The sequence below is a fragment of the Ailuropoda melanoleuca genome, chromosome 17 (genome assembly GCF_002007445.2).
Source record: "Ailuropoda melanoleuca isolate Jingjing chromosome 17, ASM200744v2, whole genome shotgun sequence".
In the NCBI taxonomy this organism is placed as follows: domain Eukaryota; kingdom Metazoa; phylum Chordata; class Mammalia; order Carnivora; family Ursidae; genus Ailuropoda; species Ailuropoda melanoleuca.
Genome location: NC_048234.1, coordinates 15,361,318 through 15,383,230, shown reverse-complemented (window position 1 = coordinate 15,383,230; position 21,913 = coordinate 15,361,318). Strand labels below are relative to the sequence as shown.

The window sequence follows — 21,913 nt, the reverse complement described above, 5'->3', positions numbered from 1 at the left end:
TAACCCGTGCCTGCAGGCTGACCGACGTGGGGATCAGGCAGAAGTTGACTCACCTCCTGTTCCATCTTCTCTCCACTCCAACCCCTTGGGTTACTCTGGGAATCTCCTAGACTCCCATGTGCAAGCTCCAGGTAGAGAGCACTCACACCTTTATCCGTGGAAACTTCGGAAGTGGAACGTGTGGATGAGCCACACATTGCTTATTGCTAAGGAATCTTGGAGGAGCCAACACTCAGATGATGGGGTCTCCCACAGGTTGTGTCCTCCCCACACCTCCTCTTGACACATCATGACTGTCTCTGAAGTCAGCCAACTGCCAGCAGACACGGATCTTCTGTTTTGCAAATCCCATGCCTCATGCAACCTGGGGAAACTCCCGGAGCAGTCAGTGATGGCGGTTCCACAAAAAGTGGAAAATAGAACTAGGATAGAATCCAGCAATCCCATTCTGGGTACATACCCACAGGAAATGAAAATAGGATCTAGAAGAGATACTTGCACTCTCATGTTCATTGCAGCATCACTCACAATCCAAGATATGGAAATGACCAAAGTTGTTTGCCCACTGAGAAATGAAAAGGTAAAGAAGGCGTGGCCAGTGGACCTGCCAAGTGGGAGGAGCCCCAGGATTTGATCCGGAGGCACAGGGAGCCGGGACTGCCCTCCTCAGCCTTGGTCTCCACTCCAGGCCCCAGTCCATGCGGTGCTCCTCCTCCAGGTGGTGCTCCTCCGCCAGGTGGTGCTCCTCCTCCAGGTGATGCTCCTCCTCCAGGTGATGCTCCTCCTATGCCCACGTGGGCTCAGGCTCCATTACACCAGTTCTAGAGCTGGACAGGGTCTAGAAGCCACAGACCAGAACAGGTTCAGGGTTCCAGGCTAGTGGGTCTGTCTCACTCCTGGGGTGTGATGGCCAATCTTATGTGTCACATGGCCTGGACCACAGGGGCCCAGGTATGTGGTTAAACACAATTCTGGGGGATTCACACCTGAATCTGTACACTGAGTAAAGCAGAGAGGCTGGGGCTCGTCCACGGAGGCCCAGATAGGGCAGAAAGGGCAGTCAGCCCCTCTGTTCCTGACTGCTGAGTGGGGACACGGTCTTCTCCTGCCCCCCGACCAGCATGTGCATCTCTGTGCTCCGGCTCTCGGGGCTTCAGGCTCAGGCTCACACCCACACCCCAGCTCCCAGGTCTCCAGCCTGCCCCCCGCAGGTCGGGGGACTTTCCAGCCTCCTCCATGGTCACGTGAAGCATTCCTACAGTACACACACACACCACACACATACGCCACACACACACACACACACCACACACATACGCCACACACACCACACATGTACATACCACGTACGCGCCACACATTACACACACCACACACGCACACCAGACACATACACACACACTACACACCACATACACATAAACACACAGCACACGTATGCACACACTACATACTACACACCACACACAAATATACACACACCACACACACACACACACACACACACGCATGCCAGGCTGCTCACTCTGTCTGACCCTCCTTCCTGGCCACTCCTGCCCTCTAAGACCCACCACCTCTCCGAAGCTGAGTGCCTGGCCCTGCCATGCCTCCCGCGAACTGCTGAAATGGGTCTGGGTCTCTCCTCCCCGCACTGAGAATCGATGACAGCTGATGTCCCATACCTCACCTCACCCCATGTCCTTCGCTGACTATGGGGACTCAAAGCTATTATGTGTCCGGCGCCTACTCCCCCCTCATGGGAAGACCTGGTGGGCAAGGGGACATCTCAGCTCACCGCAACGCTCCGGATGGATGCCTGAGGTTTATCAAGACGTGGAATTAACACTCCATTTTGTTTAGAAGTCCTACAAATGTAAATGCATGCATGATACCGTAGGCATACAAAAGCTTAGAAAAAACGACAGGGAGGACATTGCTACAATGTTATGTTTGGGCAGTAAGTTTACAGGTGACTTTTTCATATCCTGCATTATCCAGTCTGGGTACAAGAAACAGGCAGCAGTTTTAGAATCACGGAAAGACATGACACAGAAAGTGTTTGTAACTTTAATTTGTATTCAGAGAAGATCACATTGTATTTGGACACATGACTTTAAGAGCATCTAGCCGTGCCATTATCTTCAGTCCACAAAGTTTCAGGGACAGGACAACAACCATAACAATGTGCCTATGTCCAAATAAGGTCGGGGCGGTTGGTATCACAGATTGGTACTTTCCAAAAATATTTCTAAAAACTGGGCTGGGGACCAGGATGAAAAGAAAATGAGGATCTTTTAGAGAATTATTTTTCCAAATAAAGGTTTTGCTTTGTAAAAAGGATGTTACAGGAATCTACACCATTTTGAACAGCAGTTCGCTTCTTGATAAGTACGTTCATATATCCCGGGAGAAGAGTTTTGCTTTATAATCAACTCAAAAGGAAATAGCCCAGGAAGAAGACAGAGCCACGTGGAACATCCGTGATAATCAGGCAAACGGTGTAGTGATGTGGTCTGGAGTCCTCCCAGCACACACGGCAGGGACAGGCCGGGGCGTTGAGATCTGTAAGGGCCCACAACGAGAACACTTCTCCCACCTGGGACTCCCCTGGCCATGTGGACAGCCTTGGGGAATGTGTTGAAGCCGGTCTTAGAACTCAGCAAGGCTCCTTGTAGGGCTGGCCCGCTCCGAGTCCGTGCTCACAGCTGCAAGGCCGGCCTCTGTCCCGGCAAACCACAGCAGCTCCTAGGCACAGATCCTGCGTTGCCCCCTCCCAAGGACTCCACAAAGTCAAAGCTATTCTCGTCGTAACACTAAGAGACTATTTGCCTTTTTCTCTCTACTTCTTTTATGTGTACCATGGAACTCTCCAGAGGTTATAGGATGAGTGATATCATAGCGGACTGAAGGCAGAATGGGAATCTTAACAGTCATTAAAGAATCTTAATAGGTAGGCATTACAGATATTTCAAAACGTTAAACACCGTCCTTCTGCTCATCAAATATTTTTAATTTTGGAAAATATAGTTATTTTTATTAAAAGATGTCATTTATATTAGCATGTAATGGTTTATTATTCTTATTTATAAATAAATTAAGAGTTTTCAATATCTTTAATTTTTAGGATGATAAATATCTACAGCCATAACCCACATAAACAAAAATCTGTGGGATCCTCAATAATTTTTAACAAGACAGCCTGACAACAAGACAAGAAGCCTGACACCAAACTTCCGCGGCAGCTCCTGCGTGGCCCTCACCTGCCGACTCCCGTAATGGGCACTGGCTACTGCCAACCTTCCCCAGAGGGGGGTGTATGTAGCTTCCTGATGAGGGGCCCTGATTCCTGTGGGACAAGCATGCCAGGAGGTCAGAGGCAATGAGGATGGACGAGCATCCCCATCTGCTCTCGTGGGCTCAGCATGTGTCCGCTTGTGCCGTCCTTCCTTTGTATCTCCTTCATGCCAGCTGCATGTCCTGGGAGCTGCAACCCCCAGCCTCGATGTGAAAACAGCTGCCTGTGCCGGGGTGACAGCTGTGCGAGTCCCTGCGACAGCCACCTGTTTGTCAGCCCGTCAGGTCCAGCAGGGCAGCAACCAGGAGCCGGCTGATGGCGGGGCAAAGAGCAAGCGCAGACACAGGAAGGTTTGGATGGAGCTGGACAGGAAGACAGGATGAGCTCCTCACACTGACATTTTGGCTTCTCCCGTTCGGGCTCCCGATGTCCCCTGTCCCTCCAGAGGCTGCCGTGACCAGAGGGTCGCACACAGGGCCGCGCCGTGCAGGAGAGGCGGCAGGCAGGACTCCTTTGAAACCATGGCTCTGGCTGTCAGGCCTGGAAACACATCTGCTGGCAGGTCATGGAAGCTGGTGAAAAAGTACCTATGGCATCATTCTGGGCATTTGTGCAGGACAGACGGCCTCAACAGGGAATAAATCTGAGCACGTCTACATTCTACCTTCTGGCCATTCCGTTTCACTTCCACTTTTGCTTTTCAAGGGTTGGTTGAACTGAGTACCCTCCATGTGACCAACATGCTTCTATGGGCAAATACATACATTTTTCTATTTGAGGAATGTATTAGTTACCTATGGCTGTATAACAAGTTACCCCAGAACACAGCAGGAAACCAGCAAGCGTTATTAACTCACAAGGTCATCTCTGAGAGTCAGGAGTCTTGGAACGACTCAGCCGAGTCTCTTTGGCTTTGGATTTCTCGAGATTCCAGCAAAGCAGTGACCAGGGCTGCAGTCATCTGAAGGTGTGAAGGGCTGCAACATGTACTTCTAGGGAACAGCCACTTCGAAGTCAGATGGCTGTTGGTCTGGGGCCTCATGAGGTGGGATGCCCCACAGGACGGCTGATGGCAACAAGGCAGCTGGCTTCCCCAGAGTGAGTGAGCAGGACAGAGACACACTGGGACCTTCTATGGCCTAATCTCAGGTGGCATGACATCACTCCTGCCACACTCTGGACACACAGGACAATCCAACTGTGAGAGGCTGACACACGGGGCATGAATCCCACAAGGTGGGGCCACTGGGGACCATCATGGAGGCAGCCATCAGGAATCCACCCAGGGAGAGACTGAATCATGAAAACGCAATCCTCAAGCAAAACAATTATTCTTTATATTTATTCGTTAAATATAATGAAAAAGTTGAGACAGCAACAAGGGCATATTATCGTTTCTATTTTGCAGATAAGGAAAATAAAGCAAAGGAGATCTTTGGCTTGCCCAAGGTCACCAGGTAATGGTGCACCAACTGGGTCTAGAACTCTTAGCCATCTGGGTTCCCCGTTTCCCCATCACACAGTGAGTTAGCAGGAGGCCAAAATGCAGCTCCCCACAGAAAAGGATAAGTAATGGCCAGCAGGCAGTGGATAAAGAAGGGCTTCCGCCATTTGCGGAGAACTCCTACACAAGCCTCCCCAGTGACGCGTAGTGAGTGGTTCTCAAGCCCTGCCCTCTCTCCCTGCCCTGGACGAGGTGTCCTGCAGCTAAAACTAAATGGTACCATTCTTTGCCCCCTCGTATGCATGCACAAAGATTGGATAGAATTTTCCCAGTTCTGAGTTTTTATCCTAGATTTTTCCTAAAATCTGCAACCTGGTACCAATTATCCAACAAGAGCTGGCAGAAAAGGAATGAATGAATAGCAAATGAGTGTTAGAAACACCAGACACAGCAGGACATCCGTGAAATGCCTTGTGGTATTTCGTCATGTGTTTTCACATGTCCTTGAGATTACTTCACGGTATGCAAAATACACATTCCTAACTTGCATGTTTCATTAAATGAACTGGTGTTTCTGTGGTTCACCAAGGAGTCCAAGACCATCTGGAGGTCCGCTTCCTGAACAAGATCACACCACTGAAGATGAGACTCATTCCAGCTCACTACATCTCCCACCTAATAAAACGCTCATCTTTGGCTTCCATGAACATAGAAATTTAAAACATTCTTCCCCAGAAGGGTACAGATTGGGGGACTGTCTGCCTAGTAGCCCCCAGCCTGCTTAATTTTCTAGGACCACAGAGCTCTCCTCCCAGTGAGGCATCCAAGGAGAGTCCTCCCGCCACCTGGTATTGTGCTGCCTTGCTGTCTGGCAATGTCATGGGCAAGTCTGTCATCAGCAACCCTGAGAGGCTGTCAGCTCCTCCAGGGTAGAAATCCTGCATCCTTAGCTCTGCACAGCACCTGACACGTGATACCTGGGCGTGGAGAGCCGGCTCATAATCACCTGTTAAAATAACGGCTGATTCAGAAGTCTCGGAAGGCCTGATCCTGTTCCCTGTGCTTTCTCATTAAAGCCCTCTCAGTCAGGATTCTGCAAGACAATTAGCCCACCGACACGTGATCTGAAGGACTGTTTTTCAGTTTCCCCAAGAATGTTCCATAGCTAAGGGGCACCTGGGTAGCGCAGTCGTTAAGCGTCTGCCTTCTGCTCAGGGCGTAATCCCGGTGTTCTGGGATTGAGTCCCACATCGGGCTCCTCCACTGGGAGCCTGCTTTTTCCTCTCCCACTCCCCCTGCTTGTGTTCCCTCTCTTGCTGGCTATCTGTCACATAAATAAATAAAATCTTTAAAAAAAAAAAAAAAGAATGTTCCATAGCTAATGCCACTGTAGGAGGAAAGGAGAGGAGACAAGCTAATATTTTCTTCTTTTTAGAGAGAGAGAGAGCATGGGGGTGGGGGAGACAGGCAGAGGGAGAGAGAGAATCTTAAGCAGGCTCCACACAACACAGAGCCCAATGCGGGGCTCGAACGCATGACTGACATCTGAGTTGAAATGAAGAGTTGAACACTTAACTGACTGAGTCACCCAGGCACCCCAAGATAAGCTAATTTATGACGTATATTGGTTGCCTTAGGGCAGTGGGCTTTATTCTAGCAGGCATCCTTGTTGGGAAGGACCCACTGAGGTTTCCCAGCTAACCTGGCTTGTGGTTTGAACACACAGGGTGGGCGGGGTTCTCAGCTCTGCCTGAGAAGGAACGTGGAGCCACGCTCAAGCTCCCTCAGTGAGCACAAAACCTAAACTCCACAAGCACAGAAAGTGGACCCATGCTTGCCAGACACTAGGGGCAAGGGGCAGGGAGGACTGCACATGGCCACAAGGGACCCTTCTGAGGTGCTGGAAATGTTCTAAAATTGGGTAATAGTGGTGATAGTTGCACAACTCTATAAATACACTAAAAATCACTGGGACCATATACTTAAAACCAGTGAAATTTTATGGTATGTGAATTTTATCTCAAAAAAGCATTGTAAAAAAGAATCTATTTACGCATAAACATCTACTGTAGAGATACTAAGCAGACATGTGAAAGGAAAAAGCTCAGGATGAAGGGAACTACAGGCTGACTTAGAGCCAGAGTCACACCATTGCCAAAAACAAAGATGGTGAACACAGCCACGTAGTAATAGAGGTTTTTTAATGTTCCCTCTCCAGTGGTTTCCTCACCACATCCTATAAATGTGTTCAATTAAAAAAAACCTCCCTCAAAACTACCCCCCCAGGCACCACATACCTACTTCCAGTCACAGCCAAGCTTCTCAAATGTCTCTATTTTCAATTCCTACGGATCCATGCATTCATTTATGCAAGAAGTATGTAGCAAACATCTATCCTGTGACCAAAAGTTTGCTCAGCACGTAAGTAAATGAAATACAGAACTTACTTACTCTTAAGAAACTCACTCATGAGTGATGAGAGCAAAAATTGTCAGAGTAAGGAACTCCGAAAATCCACATCTGCATAAAAATCAATGAAACAAAACAAACAAACAAACAAAAAAACAGGGAGAATAAACTCCTTTGGAACTCTGGAATCTACACAAAACCATGGGGGGCACTTACTCCAGAAAAATGCTGGAATATCCATAAGCAGCATTTCAACTTACCCTAGCCCGTCCCCCATGACCTCAGTGAGTGTTAGCCTTTAAAGTAACAGTCTTCATCGCTGGGTCAGGCACCAGAGGGGGCACAATGACCTTATTTGCAAAGAATTGCTATTATTTGATCTGTCTGGAGGTTCCCTTGAAGACATGCTCGAAAGGCTTGGATTTCTGGCCTCACAGTAAAACTGCTATCTGGGGGCCATTTGTTGAAAACCTTTCCAGGCAAATGTTTTAGTCACTGCTGCATGAGGTAGTGGACAACAGATCACAACAGATTGGCCAAAAGGTGGAGGTAGAAAGACTAGGGAATGAGGAGCTCTGAGGAATAAGGGCTTTGAAAAGCCCCCACATATTTCTGGGAATCTAGAAGGCCACAGGCATGCCCAGGGCTGTGTAAAGGGTCAGGAGAGACCATAAGCTCTCACCTGTGGGTGACCTTGAGGCTCTGTGAAAGCTAAGTTAAGTGAAGGTACAGTTGTGAACTGTCTCATTGATTGTTGAAGTTATGCCCCAACACAGAGCCCCTCAGCAGAGAATGGGAGGGTTTTTTGGTCCGAGTCATTTGAAGAATCTCTGCTGAATGATTAGCTGACCACTGAGCTAATGGAACAGAGACTCCAGCAGCCATACCTGACAAAGAACACAGACTTCACAAAATTAGTTTAGAAAAGTCACTAAACAAAAAACCACTATTACAACAAGAAGCAAAAACAACAAGCCCTGGGGAAGGGGGAGAATCCAATGCTGTCCCATTATAATACACAAAATGCAAAGTTACAAGGCATGCCAAGGAACAAGAAAGCACAGCCCATACACATAGGGACAAGAATCAGTAAGAACTCACTAAAAAAGTCCAGATGTTGGACTTACTACGAATAGCATAAAGTCAGCTATTTAAAATATGCCCAAAGGATAAAGGAAACAATGTGTGAAAAAACCAGAGTATGGAAAGGATGGCCCATCAAATAGAGATTATCAATAAAGAGAAAGAGATTATAAAAAGAAACCAACCAGAAATTCTGGAGCTAAAATTAGTACAATAACTAAAATGGGAGATTCAATAAAATTGTTCAATAGCATACTTGAACAGGCAAAAGAAAGAATCCATGAATTTGAAGATAAGACAATTCAGGTTATCGAATCTGAAGAACAGAAAAGACAAAAGAATATATTACAAATTAACAAAACCTCAGATATTTGGGGGACACCATCAGGCACACCAACATATGTCTACTGAGACTCCTAGAGGGAGAGGAGAGAGAGAGAGGTAGAACATTTATTGGGAGAAATAATGGCTGCGAATTTCCCAAATTTGACAAAAGACATGGATCTACCAACCATGGAATGCAACAAAATCTAAACAGGATAAATTAAAAGACAGCCACACCAGATATATCATAATTCAACTACTGAAATCCAGAGCCAGAGGCAGAGAATCATAAAAGCATGAGAGAACTGACTCATCACATATAAAGCATCCTCAATAAGGTCAACAGCTGATTTACCATGGAAAAGCAGAAAGATCAGGGGCGCCTGGGTTGCGCAGTCGTTAAGCGTCTGCCTTCGGCTCAGGGCGTGATCCCAGCGTTCTGGGATGGAGCCCCACATCAGGCTTCCCCACTAGGAGCCTGCTTCTTCCTCTCCCACTCCCTCTGCTTATGTTTCCCCCTCTCGCTAGCTGTCTCTGTCAAATAAACAAATAAAAAAAATCTTAAAAAAAAAAGAAAGATCAGAAGATAGTGAGATGATGTACTCAAAGTACTTAAATTTAAAAACTGAAGAGCAAGAATTCTGTATCCAGCAAAAGTATCCTTCAGAAGTGCAGGAGAAGATTTCTGGTTCCTGATGCAGCATATAAGGAACCCGGAAACCATCACTCCTATCTTCACAAAAAGAAACTGAAAATCAACTATTCTTAGGCCCATCAGAGAATTGAGGTCATAGGGCAAAGCACTGCTCAAAAAATAGGAGATGGGCAGGGGCCATGCCAGGTTCTTACAGTGAAGATAGAAAAATCACCTCATGCTAATGGCAGGGTGAAGGGAAAGTAACAATTCTGAAATACACCCAGAGCACCTGTTCTTTTTTTAAATTTTTTAATTTAAATTCAATTTAGTTAACATATAGTGTATTATTAGTTTCAGGGGTAGAATTTAGGGATTCATTAGTTGCACATGACACCCAGTTCTCATTACATCATGTGCCCTCCTTAATGTCCATCATCCAGTTACCCCATCCCCCCTGACCTCCCTTCCAGCAACCTTCAGTCTGCTTCCTAGGGTTAAGAGTCTCTTATGGTTTGTCTCCCTCTCGGTTTTTATCTTATTTTATTTTTGCTTCCCTTCCCTTATGCTCATCTGTTTTGTTTCTTAAATTCCACATATGAATGATATCATATGGTATTTGTCTTTCTCTGACTCATTTCACTTAGCATAATACCCTCTAGTTACATCCATGTCATTGCAAATTGTTAAGATTTCATTCGTTTGATGGATGAATAATATTCCATTCTATATATACACCACATATTCATTATCCATTCATCTGTCGATGGACATCTGGGCTCTTTCCATATTGTGGCTATTGTGGACATCAAAGCCCCTGTTGCTTACGTAGCCTGCCCTCAAGAGAAACTATTTCATCAGAGCCTAACTGATGGGATTTTCCAAAGCCTACCACCTGGGGGAATGAAAACACACCACCACAGCCACCTCTAGCATTCCGCAGAGGAAGGGGAATACCTCAGTCCAGCTCCTTCTAGCCTGTTTCATCTAACGGGGTAAAAACCCAAGGAACACTTGTAGAGGTCACAGCCCCCGGGGGGGGGGTCACTAAAAGACAGAGGTCTAATCATAGGATTATAAAATGTTTCTCTTATATAATAACTGAAGAATACAAGGGAAAAAAACTACATCTTTCAGGTTTTATTTAAAAAGAGTCTCTACGGGTGGGAGGTTAAGATGGCGGAGGAGTAGGGGACCCCTTTTTCAGCCGGTCCCCTGAGTTGAGCTGGATAGGTACCAGACCAGCAGGAATATCCACGGAATCAGCCTGAGACGCAGGAAGATACATCTGGATCTCTACAAATGAACATCTCCAGCGCTGAGTATCGAGGTACGAAGCGGGGAGCCGTGAAACCGCGCACAGATATCGGAAGCTAAACAGAAGGGGGAGGGAGCCGCCGTGTCAGGGCGCCGGGAAGCGGTAGCCACCTGCAAGGGGGAGCGGACAGACCGCGGACCCGCACGCTTGAGACAGCAGGCTGAGAAGGGAGCTCCGGGAGCGCACGCGGGACGGCTGGCGGTTGGCGGGCCACCTGCACGGGGGAGCAGGCGGACTCGCGGACGGCACCCGCAAGACAGCAGACTTAGAACGCGAGCTACAGGAGCGCGCGCAGGGCGGCTGGCGGGCCACCTGCACCGGGGAGCGGGCGGACCGCGGACCCGCACTCTGGAAACGGCAGACTGAGTCCGTGAGCCGGGAGCGTGCACCACCAAGCATCTCACGGAGCTCCGGAGCTCCGGTGTGCTCACTGGATCGAGGCTGAGACCGGGAGCTCCGGGAGCGTCCGCGGGGCGGCTGGCGGCTGGAGGGCCACCTGCACGGGGGAGCAGGCGGACTCGCGGTCAGCACCCGTGAGACACCAGACTGAGACGGGGAGCTCCGGGAGCCCGCGCGGGGCGGCTGGCGGCTGGCGGGGTTGGAAACACAAAGGACAGAGACGTGCCGGCCCTGGAAGTGAGGGCTGGGACGCCGGGTGTGGGGCGCACAGCCCGGGATGCTGCAGGGTTGAGCAGCACCAACAGAAACAGAGTTAAAGTGGCCAGAACATCAGTGGAGAACGATCCGCGATCCCTCTGTTCTGAGACAGAGGCTGAATTTCAGCCGCTGCTGCTCTCTCAGAAGAGGCATAGCAAACCGCCAGGGAAAGCCGCCAGAGAACAAAAGCCCGGAAATACCGGCTCACAGGGTGCCCATCCCCATCCCCCCTCGCAAGGGACACAGAGACTCTACCCAAACAGGGTTTTCTGAGTACCGGCAGGCAGGCCCCTCCCCCAGAAGGCAGGCTGAAAAATCAAGAAGCCCACAACCCGGAGCGCCTGAGTGGCGCAGTCACCAAGCACCTGTCTTCGGATTAGGGTGTGATCACAACGCTCCGTAAGGAGTCCTTCATCGGGCTTCTCCACCGGGAACCTGCTTCTTCCTCTCCCACTCCTCTGCTTGGGTTCCCTTTCTTGCTGACTGTCTCTCTCTCTCTCAAATAAATAAATAAACTCTTTAAGGAAGAAGCCCACATCCCTAAGATCTCTATAAAACAAGGGCGCACGGCCTGGGTCCCAGTCAACACTTGGGCTCTGGACAACCCTGCAATCTCTCTTCATCAGAATGACGAGAAGGAGAAGTCCCCCCCAGCAAAGAAAAGATAATGAGTCTGTGGCCTCTGCCACAGAATTGGCCTCGGCCACAGAATTAATACATATGGATGTATCCCAATTATCAGAAATGGAATTCAGAGCAACAATGGTCAAGATGATGAGTAAACTTGAAAAAAGCATCAGAGAAAGCGTTGCTGAGAATATAGAATCCCTAAGGGCAGAAATGAGAGCGAATCTGACAGAAATTAAAAACTCAGTGGGCCAAATACAGTCAAAACTAGAGGCTCTGACGGCCAGGGTCACCGAGGCAGAGGAACGCGTTAGCGAATTGGAGGATGGGTTAGTAGAAGAAAAAACGAAAATAGAAGCTGGTCTTAAAAAAATCCACGCCCACGAATGTAGATTACGGGAGATTACTGACTCTATGAAACGATCCAATGTCAGAATCATCGGCATCCCTGAAGGGGTGGAGAAAAACAGAGGTCTAGAAGAGATATTTGAACAAATTGTAGCTGAAAACTTCCCTAATCTAGCAAGGGAAACAAGCATTCGTGTCCAAGAGGCAGAGAGGACCCCATCCAAGCTCAACCAGGACAAACCTACGCCACGGCATGTCATAGTGCAATTCGCAAATATTAGATCCAAGGATACAGTATTGAAAGCGGCCAGGGCAAAGAAATTTCTCACGTACCAAGGCAAAGGTATCAGGATTACGTCAGACCTGTCTACAGAGACCTGGAATGAGAGAAAGGCTTGGGGGGGCATTTTTAAAGCTCTTTCAGAGAAAAACATGCAGCCAAGGATCCTTTATCCAGCAAAGCTGTCATTCAGAATTGATGGAGAAATAAAGACGTTCCAAAATCGCCAATCATTAACCAATTTCGTAACCACGAAACCAGCCCTACAGGAGATATTAAGGGGGGCTCTATAAAGGTAAAAAGGCCCCAAGAGTGATACAGAGCAGCAAGTCACAACCGATACAAAGACTTTAAAGAGAAATGGCATCATTAAAATCATATCTGTCAATAATCTCTATCAATCTAAATGGCTTAAACTCTCCCATAAAACGCCACAGGGTTGCAGATTGGATAAAAAGACATGACCCATCCATTTGCTGTCTACAAGAGACTCATTTTGAACCCAAAGATGCATTCAGACTTAGAGTAAGGGGATGGAGTACCATCTTCCACGCAAATGGACCTCAAAAGAAAGCTGGAGTAGCAATTCTCATATCAGATAGACTGGATTTTAAACTAGAGGCCATAGAGAGAGATACAGAAGGGCACTATATTATTCTTAAAGGAAGTATTCAACAAGTGGATATGACAATTATTAATATATATGCCCCCAACAGGGGAGCAGCAAGATACACAAGCCAACTCTTAACCAAAATAAAGAGACATATAGATAAGAACACAGTAATAGTAGGGGACCTCAACACCCCACTATCAGAAATAGACAGAACACCCTGGCAAAAACTAAGCAAAGAATCAAAGGCTTTGAATGCCATACTCGACGAGTTGGACCTCATAGATATATATAGAACACTACACCCCAGAACCAAAGAATACTCATTCTATTCAAATGCCCATGGAACATTCTCAAGAATAGATCATGCTCTGGGACACAAAACAGGTCTCAGCCAATACCAAAAGATTGAAATTATCCCCTGCATATTCTCAGACCACAACGCTCTGAAATTGGAACTCAACCACAAGGAAAAACCTGGAAGAAACTCAAACACTTGGAGGCTAAGAACCATCCTGCTCAAGAATGACTCGATAAACCAGGAAATCAAAAAACAAATTAAACAATTTATGGAGACCAACGAGAATGAATACACAACGGTCCAAAACCTATGGGATACTGCAAAGGCAGTCCTAAGGGGGAAATACATAGCCATCCAAGCCTCACTCAAAAGAATAGAAAAATCTAAAATGCAGTTTCTATATTCTCACCTCAAGAAACTGGAACAGCAACAGAGGGACAGGCCTAACCCACTGACAAGGAAGGAGTTGACCAAGATTAGAGCAGAAATCAATGAATTAGAGACCAGAACCACAGTAGAGCAGATCAACAGGACTAGAAGCTGGTTCTTTGAGAGAATCCATAAAATTGATAGACCACTGGCAAAACTTGTCCAAAAACAAAGAGAAAGGACTGAGATTATTAAAATTATGACTGAAAAGGGAGAGGTCACGACCAGCACCATTGAAATTGCAAGGATTATTAGAAACTTTTATCAACAGCTATATGCCAAAAAACTAAACAATCTGGAAGAGATGGAGGCCTTCCTGGAAACCTATAAACTACCAAGACTGAAACAGGAAGAAATAGATTTCTTAAATAGGCCAATTAACTATGAAGAAATTGAGTCAGTGATAAACAACCTTCCAAATAATAAAACTCCAGGCCCAGACGGTTTTCCTGGGGAATTCTACCAAACATTCAAAGAAGAAATAATACCTATTCTCCTAAAGCTATTTCAAAAAATAGAAACAGAAGGAAAGCTACCAAACTCATTCTATGAGGCTAATATTACCTTGATCCCCAAACCAGGCAAAGACCCCCTCAAAAAGGAGAATTACAGACCGATTTCTCTAATGAATATGGATGCCAAAATCCTCAACAAGATCCTTGCTAATAGAATCCAACAGTACATTAAAAGGATTATCCATCATGACCAAGTGGGATTCATACCTGGGATGCAAGCATGGTTCAACACTCGCAAATCAATCAATGTGATACATCATATCAACAAGAAAAGACTCAAGAACCATATGATCCTCTCAATTGATGCAGAAAAAGCATTTGACAAAATACAGCATCCTTTCCTGATTAAAACCCTTCAGAGTGTAGGAATAGAGGGTACATTTCTCAATCTCATAAAAGCCATCTATGAAAAGCCTACTGCAAGCATTATTCTCAATGGGGAAAAGCTGGAAGCCTTTCCCTTAAGATCAGGAACACGACAAGGATGCCCACTCTCGCCACTATTATTCAACATAGTACTAGAAGTCCTTGCAACAGCAATCAGAAGACAAAAAGGGATCAAAGGTATCCAAATCGGCAAAGAAGAAGTCAAACTGTCTCTCTTTGCAGATGACATGATACTCTATATGGAAAACCCAAAGGAATCCACTCCCAAACTATTAGAAGTTATAGAACAATTCAGTAAGGTGGCAGGATACAAAATCAATGCCCAGAAATCAGTTGCATTTCTATACACGAATAACGAGACTGAAGAAAGAGAAATTAGGGAATCCATCCCATTTACAATAACACCAAAAACCATGCGTTACCTTGGAATTAACTTAACCAGAGACGTAAAGGACCTATATGCTAGAAACTATAGATCACTTTTGAAAGATATTGAGGAAGACATAAAAAGATGGAAAAATATTCCATGCTCATGGATTGGAAGAATTAACATAGTTAAAATGTCCATACTACCCAGAGCAATCTACACTTTCAATGCTATCCCGATCAAAATACCGAGGACATTTTTCAAAGAACTGGAACAAATAGTCCTTAAATTTGTATGGAACCAGAAAAGGCCCCGAATCTCCAAGGAACTGTTGAAAAGGAAAAACAAAGCTGGGGGCATCACAATGCCGGATTTCGAGCTGTACTACAAAGCTGTGATCACAAAGACAGCATGGTACTGGCACAAAAACAGACACATCGACCAATGGAACAGAATAGAGAACCCAGAAATGGACCCTCGGCTCTTTGGGCAACTAATCTTTGATAAAGCAGGAAAAAACATCCGGTGGAAAAAAGACAGTCTCTTCAATAAATGGTGCTGGGAAAATTGGACAGCTACATGCAAAAGAATGAAACTTGACCACTCTCTCACACCATACACAAAAATAAACTCCAAATGGATGAAAGACCTCAATGTGAGACAGGAATCCATCAAAATTCTAGAGGAGAACATAGGCAACAACTTCTATGACATCGGCCAGAGCAACCTTTTTCACGACACATCTCCAAAGGCAAGAGAAATAAAAGATAAAATGAACTTATGGGACTTTATCAGGATAAAGAGCTTCTGCACAGCCAAGGAAACAGTCAAAAAAACTAAGAGACAGCCCACGGAATGGGAGAATATATTTGCAAAGGACACCACAGATAAAGGACTGGTATCCAAGATCTACAAAGAACTTCTCAAACTCAATACACGAGAAACAAATAAACAAATCATAAAATGGGCAGAAGATATGAACAGACACTTTTCCAATGAAGACATACAAATGGCTAACAGACACATGAAAAAATGTTCAAAATCATTAGCCATCAGGGAAATTCAAATCAAAACCACACTGAGATACCACCTTACGCCAGTTAGAATGGCAAAGATAGACAAGGCAAGAAACAACAATTGTTGGAGAGGATGTGGAGAAAGGGGATCCCTCCTACATTGTTGGTGGGAATGCAAGTTGGTACAGCCACTCTGGAAAACAGTGTGGAGGTCCCTTAAAAAGTTAAAAATTGAACTACCCTATGACCCAGCCATTGCACTACTGGGTGTTTACCCCAAAGATACAGACGTAGTAAAGAGAAGGGCCATATGCACCCCAATGTTCATAGCTGCATTGTCCACAATAGCCAAATCATGGAAGGAGCCGAGATGCCCTTCAACAGATGACTGGATTAAGAAGCTGTGGTCCATATATACAATGGAATATTACTCAGCTATCAGAAAGAACGAATTCTCAACATTTGCTGCAACATGGACGGCACTGGAGGAGATAATGCTAAGTGAAATAAGTCAAGCAGAGAAAGACAATTATCATATGATTTCTCTCATCTATGGAACATAAGAACTAGGATGATCGGTAGGGGAAGAAAGGGATAAAGAAAAGGGGGGTAATCAGAAGGGGGAATGAAACATGAGAGACTATGGACTATGAGAAACAAACTGAAGACTTCAGAGGGGAGGGGGTGGGGGAATGGGATAGACTGGTGATGGGTAGTAAGGAGGGCACGTATTGCATGGTGCACTGGGTGTTATACGCAACTAATGAAGCATCAAACTTTACATCGGAATCTGGGGATGTACTGTATGGTGATTAACATAATATAATAAAATAAAATTAAAAAAAAAGAGTCTCTACGGAAATACAAACACACAGGAGAGAGGAACAACTACAGCCAATACAACCAGTAGGCACAGCCTGACTCCTAGTTAAATAAACGTAAAGCTGCACACTAAACATGCATTTACCTCAGTTCCTTTCACCCAGTACAACATGTCCAGCTTTCAGCAAAAAATCACAAGGTATGTGATGGAGCAAAACACATTTTAAAGAAACAAAGCAAGCATCAGAACCAGACTCAGAATGTGGAAGAGATGTTGCAACTATCAGACGGAGAGTTTAAAACCATGATTAGTATGTGTAAAACTCTCATGAAAAAGGTAAACCATGTTCAAGAAACGATGGCAATGAAAGCAGAGAGATGAAAACTGTTAGAAAGAGTTATCTTAAATAGCAGAAATCAAAATAACACTGTAACAAAAGTTAATGCCTTTGATTAGTGATCAATAGACCAGAGTGGCTAATGAAGGAGGAGACAGTAATAAACTTGAAACAATGCCAAGAGAAATTCCAAAACTAAAATGCAAAGAGAAAAAAATAATAACAAGGATGGAACAGGCTATCCAAGATCTGTGGGACAATTACAAAAGGTATCCCATGCCAATGATGGGAATGCCAGAAGATAGGAAACAGGGAAAGAAATGGAAGAACAGAAAAAAATACAGAAACCATGGTGACTGAGCGTTTTCCAAAATTAAGCATAGACACCAAACCACAAATCCAGACAGCTGAGAGAGCATCAAGCAGGATATATATACCTTAAAAATCTATGCCTACGCATATCATATTCAAACTGCAGAAAATCAGAGACAAAGAAAAAAATCTTGGAAAAAGCCAGAGGGAAAAGTGGAGGAACACCTTACACATAGAAAAGCAAGAAAAATAATTATACAGGACTATTCTTCAGAAATCATGCAAGCAAGAGAGTGGAGTAAAATATTTAAGATGTTAAAAAAAAAGCACCAACTTAGAATTCTGTATTCAGCAAAATTATCCTTCAAATGTGAAGGTGAAATAAGGATCTCCCTAGACAAACAAAACTGGAGGGAATTTGGCACCAAGAGACCTGCGGTGCAAGAGGCATTAAAAGATGATAATCAGGGGCGCCTGGGTGGCTCCGTCGTTAAGCATCTGCTTCGGCTCAGGTCATGATCCCAGGGTCCTGGGATCGAGCCCCACATCGGGCTCCCTGCTCAGCAGGAAGACTGCTTCTCCCTCTCCCACTCCCCCTGCTGGTGTTCCCTCTCTCGCTGTGTCTCTCTCTGTCCAATAAATAAATAAAATCTTAAAAAAAAAAAAAAAGATGATCATCAAAAAGGAAAAATATAGGTCAGAAGCTCAGGTCTAGATAAAGAAAGTAAAAGTGTTAGAGAAAGAATAAATGAAGGTAAAAATAAAATATTTTCTTTTTTTTATTCTTTTTTTTTTTATAAAGATTTTATTTTTTATTTGTTTATTCAACAGAGATAGAGACAGCCAGCGAGAGAGGGAACACAAGCAGGGGGAGTGGGAGAGGAAGAAGCAGGCTCATAGCAGAGGAGCCTGACGTGGGGCTCGATCCCATAACGCCGGGATCATGCCCTGAGCCGAAGGCAGACGCCCAACCGCTGTGCCACCCAGGCGCCCCTCTTTTTCTTATTCTTAANATAACGCCGGGATCACGCCCTGAGCCGAAGGCAGACGCCCAACCGCTGTGCCACCCAGGCGCCCCTCTTTTTCTTATTCTTTAACGACCATAAGAGAGAACAGTTGTTCAAAATAATAATAGCAACAATAAACTTGGTGACTGTAGTTTACCACTTGGTGAAATGAGTGGCCACAATGTTATAAAGGATGGGAGGGGAAGTGGGAATACTCTGTGTAAGGTATTTGAAGTACTCATGAAATGGCACAGTGTTATTCAAGAGCCAACTTGGATTAGTTATAAATGCACATTGCAAACTCAAGGGTAACCACTAAGAAAAGTAATAAAAGAAGTATAATTGATATGCTAAGAGAGAAGGAAAATTAATATAAGTAAATGTTTCAATAAAACCAGAGAATGTAGGGGTGCCTGGGTGGCCCAGTCGGTTGAGTGGCAGGCTATTGATTTCTGCTTAGGTCATGATCTCAGAATCCTGGGAGCGAGCCCCACATGAGGTTCCACACTTAGCAGGGAGTCTGCTTGAGGATTCTTTTCTTTCTTTCTCCCTCTGCCCCACCCCCCACTCCCATGCATTCTCTCTCTCTCTCAAATAAATAAATTAATCTTTAAAAAAAAAACAGAGAATGCAGAAAGAGTGGAAGACAAAGAAACAAAGAACAAAGGCAACAAATGAAAACAGAAACAAATATGGCCAATGTTAATCAAACCATATAAATTGCCCTTTTAAAAATCCATGATCAAATATACCAAATAAAGTACTGTCAGACGGATTTTAAAAATAAGACCCAACTACATGATGTCTACAAGAAACCCACTCTAAACACAAAGATACAGATCAATTAAAGGGGGGGAGGGGGGCTGGGGAGCCTGGGTGGCTCAGTCTGTTAAGTGCCACACTCTTGATTTCAGCTCAGGTCATGATCTTAGGGTTGTGAAAGTGAGCCCCATGTGGGGCTTAAGATTTTCTCTCTCCCTCTGCCTCACCCCCTTATTGCTCAAACTCTTTCTCGCAAAAATTATATAAATAAATAAATAAATAAATAAATAAATAAATAAATAAATAAAAGTGAAGGTGTGGATTAAGATAAACCAAGCTAATACTCATCAAAAGAAAGTTGGAGTAGCAGGTGCTGGGGTGGCTCAGTCAGTGAAGCTTCTGCCTTCAGCTCACGTCATGATCCCAGGGTTCTGGGATCCAGCCCCACATCAGGTTCCCTGCTCAGCAGGGAGTCTGCTTCTCTCTCTCTCCCTTTGCTACTCCCCCCTGCTTATGTTCACTCTCTCTCTCTCTGTCAAATAAATAAATAAAATCTTTAAAAAAAAAAAAGAAAAGAAAAAAGGTGGAGTAGCAATATTAATTTCAGACAAAGCAGATGTCGGCACAAGTAAAATTATCAGGATAAAGAAGGGCATTCATTATATGATGATACAGTGGTCAGTTCTCCAAGAAGACACAATAATCTTTAATGTAATTATACCTAAAAACAGAAAGTCAAAATACATGAAACAAAAACTAATAGAACTAAAAGGAGAAATGAATGAGTCCACTGTCCCTGTTGGAGATGCCAGCATGCCACCATCAGTAACGGACACATCCAACATGCAGAAAATCGATAAGGACACAGCTGAACTGAACAACACCATCAATCAACTGTATCTAATTGACATTTAATGAATACTTTACCAACAACAGCAGAATTGACATCCTTCTCATGCACCAAGATAGACCACATTCTGAGTCATAAAACACATCATATGTTTGCTCCCTGACCACAATGGGATGAACTAGAAATCAGTAACAGAAGGGTAGGTAGAAAATCCCCAAATCCTCAGTGACAAAAAAACACACTACTAAATGGCAAATGGGTCAGAGAATTCTTAAGAGAAAATTTTTTCATATTTTCAACTAAATTAAATATAACTTATCACAATTTGCAGGTTGCAGGGAAAATAGTGTTTGGAGGAAAATTTATATTGTTGAAAGCTACACTAGAAAAGGAGAAAGATCTAAATCAATCATCTAAGCTTTCACCTTAGAAAACTGGAAAGAGAAGAGAAAATTAAACCTGAAGTAATAAGAAGGAAAGAAATTACAAAATTAAAGCAGAAAGTTATAAAATTGGACAGAGGCAATCAATAAAGAAAATCAACAAAACCAAAAGCTGGTTCTTTGAAAAGGCCAATAGAATTGACAAACCTCTAGCCAAGTTACTAAAAAAACAAACAAACAAACAAACAAAAAAACACAAATTACTATTATTGGAAATAAAAGAAGGGCCATCACTACAGATCCCATATACATGAAAAGGATAACAAAGGAATACCATGAACAACTCTCCAGCCCTAAATTTAATATCTTATATAAAAGGATCAAATTCCTTAAAAGACACAATTCACAAAACTCACAGAGTCTGGAAACCAATCTCTACCATATTACAGAGAAATAGAACCCAACCACATGCGTAGGCACCACATGGACTGAAGCTGACCTTTGACTCATCTGGCTCACCTAACCCTGGGAGGGAGGGATGCTAAATTTGAGGCAGGAGACAGGCAGAAACAAATCAATCTGTACTACCACATCACCAGGCCTTCAATTCAGGGTGCTCTGTGCTGAGTTACTGGGGCCGGCTGACTGGTCAGCAGATGAGTTTTGAGACCACAAATTCCCAAGTGACCCAGAGCAAATCTGCAGTTGGCTACAAGACTGATGAATTCCAGCCTTGCATCAATGTTAATGACAGGACAGAGTTCAGCAGCTCCTTTTGCCAGAAGGTGAACAGGAAGCTAGAAACCTATGTCAATCTCAAATAGACAGCAGGAAATGGTAACACTCACTCTGGAATAGCAGCCAAGTATCAAATCGACCCTGATCCCAGCCTCTTGGCCAAAGGGAATGATTCCAGCCTGATAGGTCTAGGGTATATTCAGATCCTAAAACCAGGTATCAAACTGATGCTGTCAGCTCTGCCAGGGAGCAAAACTGTCAATGCCGGTGGAAAACAGCCTGGTCTGGAACTGGAATTTCAAGCATAAATTAATACCAGACGGTTGTTCAGTTCAAAACTATTTTGCAGCATAGCTAACTTTGGAACTTAGTGTATCTTTTAATATTGTATGTTCAGGATGCAATTTTGCTGAACATCACATTAGAACTCCAGGTTAAAGATGATTTAGCTTGAAGGTTACAAATGTACGTAAGAATCCAATTCCAAAAACATCCTTTCACCTGTAGTCTTGCGGGGAACTTGGTGGCCACTCTAAAGAGCTCAGGGGTTTTTTTGTTAGAGAAATGGCTGCCAGTGTAAGCTGATAACACGTAGGCACTTTGTAAATCCATATTGAATAAATGAGTGAGATTGTGACTTTCTGAGAATCAAACTAG

General features: G+C 44.5%; 1 pseudogene; it reads left to right on the top strand.

Annotated features, from left to right (window-relative positions):
- Positions 1 to 21,564, top strand: part of LOC100469591 — a 27,291-nt pseudogene extending 5,727 nt beyond the window's left edge.
- Positions 21,565 to 21,913: the final 349 nt, after the last annotated feature.